At 35.5% G+C, this 5000-nt stretch overlaps 1 non-coding gene across 1 annotated transcript; it reads left to right on the top strand.

The window, feature by feature from the left end:
* The first annotated feature begins 3231 nt into the window (after nucleotides 1-3231).
* On the top strand, nucleotides 3232-3318 carry tRNA-Ser. Its single transcript has one exon. It is a non-coding gene; the product is annotated as a tRNA-Ser (tRNA).
* Nucleotides 3319-5000: the final 1682 nt, after the last annotated feature.

Here is a 5000-nt window from a genome sequence, read left to right as displayed (position 1 = left end):
GGTTTGGCCCATTCCTCGAAAGAAGTTTTTACGGGATCCCTATCTACCAAAATTTTTACTTCTGGTTCCGGCGAACGAATAATCATTGAGTCCTCCTCTTTCCGGACAACACATACAAAGAAACCCGCCAACAGTCAGTCCAGTGATTAGTGAACCTATGAGAGATGCTTAGAATTAGTTTCTTTCTCTTCTACTTCTATCTCCCATCTATTTATTTTCTTTAGTTATTCACTAGAGCAATTATGTCTGGAAGTCGATCCAGGGCAAGTGTTCGGATCTATTATGACATATCCAGGAGGCGCTCAACGGACCTTTTGAATCTTTTTTAATCTTATAAAACCCTTTACGGGCTTAAAATTTGTCAAAAACCCTTTTTTTGTACAACCTTAGTGTATTCATATCTCAATTAGAAGTCCCGAAATGCAGCTGCTACTTTAATGGCGTATATAGAACATATTACTTTATTCCAAGCAGTCATTAGTAATTACTAGGATAAGAGACATTCCTGCGAGGGGTCTCTTTTATTAATTTGAATAGAATAGGAGAAAAATACATTTTCTACCGTATCCCTGTATCGTTTATCCTTATGAAATACCAGACGAAATAGAACGATCTTAGAAAGGATATAATGAAATTCCTTGATTGTTTCTTACCAGATAAATGATCCCTTTTATATTCCACTGATAGGGCTAACAGACAATTAATTTTTAATTATACCAAACGAAAATAGATATCGAAATTCTAAAGAAATAAAATTCTAAATAAATAAACAGAGAGTTTCTTATTCGAAACGTCCCGTGATCTTCAACCAATTCTGCGCTTGAATATAATTACCAGGAGTAAGCGCAATAGCTTGTTTCCAATACTCGGCAGCTTGATTGAACCAAGCCTCCGCAATTTCAGAATCTCCCTGTCGAACGGCCTGTTCCCCCCGGTCGGAATAGGTGGTTCAATTCCTTTCCTTAGAACCGTACTTGAGAGTTTCCCGCCTCATACGGCTCGGCAATCAATTCTTTTGGTGTCCCGGGTTTTTGAATCTAGTATATCGAATTGAATGAGATTTCTCATAGATCGATCTTTATCTTTATTCTTTTTTTGGGGGGTTAACCAAAAGAGGTTAATTCCATGAGCATGAGTTTCAAACTTGACTTTTGATTAAATTAATAATCAGCTTTGCTTTCATTTTATCTTTTCTCCCACCGTCAGAAGAATAACATAGAAGCATTTCCACTATAGTTAGAATTTTCTGAAAGGTATCTATCTCGGTTTCATATAAAAATTGATATAGAATCTTTGAAAAAGCCCTTTCTTCCTAAGAAAGAAAAGGCTTACTGTCTTTGGGATCTGATGCTACACCGCTGCTCAATACCTTAGGGGATCGACTTTATTACATAAGTGGATTCCTTACTTTTATCTCATATCATGACATAAATAAGCAGTTCTTATTGGATCGGCATCGGCCCAAAACCTCGCGAATTGATCTTTACGGTGCTTCCTCTATCAATTAGATCCTTTATCCATAGAATAAACTATCTAGGCATATCGATTTCTTCATATTTCGACTTCTATGAAGTTTCTTTCTTTGCTACAGCTGATAAAAATCGTTTTTGCACGATGCATATGTAGAAAGCCTATTTTTTTTTTTCGAGTATTTATTAGTGTATTTGCTCTTTACCCCCCTCCTTTTTTTTTTCTTTTACTTTTTTCTTTCTATAGTAGAGATAGTCGCACGTAATGACAGATCACAGCCATATTATTAAAAGCTTGTGGTAAGAACGGATTTCGTTCTAGTGCCCGAAAATAATATTCTAAAGCTTTTGTATGTTCTCCGTTACTTGTGTGGATAAGGCCTATGTTATAGAGTATATAGCTTCGATCGTAAGGATCAATTTCTAGTCGCATAGCTTCATAATAATTCTGTAAAGCTTCCGCATAATTGCCTTCAGATTGAGCTGACATCCGTTACGGTCGTCATTCGATTCAAAGAATTCTCCGTTTCAAAACCGTACATGAGATGAAAATCTCATACGGCTCCTCCTTTATGTGCATTATGAGAATAATCCATGAAATCAAAAAAGATTGAAATATTCTCATTATGAACTAAGTGGGGCTAATGTTTTTACAAGAAATCTCTAGCCAACCTTCCTGCAAAAGCTTTTTTCTTAATATCACGCGTGTTGGTACTAGATAAAACCGGAAACTCCAACAATTTCTTTGTTCTCAACGCCCCTTAATTTACAGGAATTAATCACTTCAACAGTCTTCGATGGTTATACGGGTATCCACAGTACGAACGAGATGGATGTTTGTTATCCCAACCATTCTTCTTAGTCCCGATCCCGCTAAGGAAAGGGGGCAGTTTATAACAAAGTTTTCGTGTTGCTGATTCCTAGACGTAGCGCCTCTTCCCCTATGCCGCCTATTGGTACTGGTGTAGTAGGGTTGACTTGCAATACAGAACCCATAGGTGTAACCTTTCGCTCAATACTAGAATCGACAATTGAAGCATCTGAGGCTGCATTAATCGGGGATACACGACAGAAGGAATGGTTTTATCTATAAACTTCACCTTCAACAAGCGTAGATTTTTTCAATTAATTCTTTTTTTTTTTTTCTTATCCCGAATTGTCTTTCTTTCTTCTAAGACCGAAAGGGGTAAATAAAAAACTAATCAAATCGCACCATCTCTGTAATAGGTAAATGCCTCTTTTTCTCCTACAGTTGTCGGAATTATTCGTAATAATATATTGGCTACAATCGAAAAGGTCTTATCAATAAAATTTCCGTTTATCCGCGATCTAGGCATAGGTAAAAATCCATTCTATAATTCGTTTCATTACCTCTTGTGAGAAAATGATCCCACAAACAAAGGAATTGTACAGTACAAAATAACATAAAAGCAGACGTGTTAAAAAAAATAAAAAAAAAAAATAGACCGATCCGTTGATTCGTTCCAACTCATTGATTAAATCAGGTAGAAATATCAAGAAAAAAAAAAAAAGGAGCGCCATCTTTGCAAACAAGATATATAGCCTTATTGTTTTTTGTTTTGAACAGTTTTTCACAAACAAAAAAGTTATCCTTTTCCCCAGACTCAAAGGAAGAATTTTTTCTTTGCTGAAAGGGTTTCTATTTTTCTAGTTAGAACGGATTCGATTGTCCGTACCCATCTACCAATCGAATTTGAACAACTCGCTATTCACGCGGGTTCTCGGTCATAATCATTGTGTAGGAGAGATGGCCGAGTGGTTCAAGGCGTAGCATTGGAACTGCTATGTAGACTTTTGTTTACCGGGGGTTCGAATCCCTCTCTTTCCGTACCTTGAACTAATTCATCAATGTTACTGACCGGAATGTATCCAAGCAAAAAAGAATGAATACCGAAGCAGTCAGACCTTTTTTTGAGCTAGATTCTCAATTCCTACGGGAAAGAAAGGGAAGGGGCAGGCAGGGGATAAAAATCTACCCTCGGATCTATGATACATGAATGGGATAAAAAAAAACTCCACGGATCAAACTCCTTACCTTGTATCCCTTTCCTTAAGTTAGGTGAAAGGGTAAATTTGTACGAGCCCGTTATTTTAGTTAGGTTTAAGTTTGACGAGAATAATATTCTACGACAAGCAATTCATTTATTTTCAAACCGACCCATTGACTATCTATTATTTGATTGACTAATCCTTTATATTGGAATGCGCGAAGAGTCAAATGCTTTGGCAATTCCTCATGGTGGGATGAATCAAGATAATTTTGAACCAGAGATCTAGATTTTGGGTCATCCCTTACTGTAATAATATCTCGGGGTTTGCAACGATAACTTGGTATATCGACTATACGACCATTAACTAAAATATGTCGATGGTTAACCAATTGGCGGGCTTGAGGAATAGTTGAAGCCATACCCAATCGAAAAAGAATGTTATCCAAACGCATTTCAAGTAATTGTAGTAAAACCAGACCGGTTGACCCTTTGGCTTTTCTGGCGATACGAACATATTTAAGTAATTGTCGTTCTGTAAGACCATAATGAAAACGCAATTTTTGTTTTTCTTCTAAACGAATTCGATATTGAGATTTTTTTACGGAGCGCAATTGGTTTCTAAAATCGCTTCCGGCTCTAGGCCTTTTACTCGTTAGTCCCGGCAAAGCCCCCAGACGGCGTATTTTTTTGAAACGAGGCCCTCGGTAACGTGACATAAAGACTCCTTATTTTATTGAATTTCATAAACCTAAATTAAAACTGAGCTACATGATAAATGAAGCAAAATCCGCTGAAGTATTGTACTACAAAGAATACTAAGATGATTTGTATCAAATTCCAGACCCCTTTTTGTATTGTATACGCATATAGAAATATAAATCAAAAGAGGGTTCCTTTTCTTGATTTATTCTGCCGAAATCGAACTTCCTCCCACTTTTATTCATAATTGGAAGCTCCTACAACATACTGGATCGATGATCCTTGGAAGAAGCCTTTTCAATGTTCTTTTCTTTCAAAAAGACATTATCAATCATGTAAAAAATCAAACAAATAGAGAAAAGCCGGCTATCGGAATCGAACCGATGACCATCGCATTACAAATGCGATGCTCTAACCTCTGAGCTAAGCGGGCTTAAATAAGAGAAATTGTACATGCGTAGGGATCCTAGGATCTTATCTATTAACCTTTTATTCTTAGCTATTCATAAAGAATAAAATAGAGAATCGAATTTCAAATAAATGTTGAATACTATAGATATAGAACATAACGATTAATCTAACAATTACGAGAATCTAGTGATGATATATATTAGCGAATTTGGATTTTTTTATCAATTCTATATTGATCAACAATAAATATCTTACTCTTAATTAGATAATAAAATACGATTTGATTTATTTATTATTTTTTTTTTTCATTTTTGAATTCAAGACATTTAAAATTATTTTTTTGTTTCTAACCTAAGATTCTTAATATATTCTATTCGATTATTCTATATTATAGAATATACATAATATT

The sequence above is a fragment of the mitochondrial genome of Citrus sinensis, assembly GCF_022201045.2.
Source record: "Citrus sinensis mitochondrion, complete genome".
NCBI classification, from domain to species: Eukaryota; Viridiplantae; Streptophyta; class Magnoliopsida; order Sapindales; family Rutaceae; genus Citrus; species Citrus sinensis.
The sequence above is the reverse complement of the archived record's forward strand: the minus strand, read 5'-3'. Positions and strand labels throughout refer to the sequence as shown.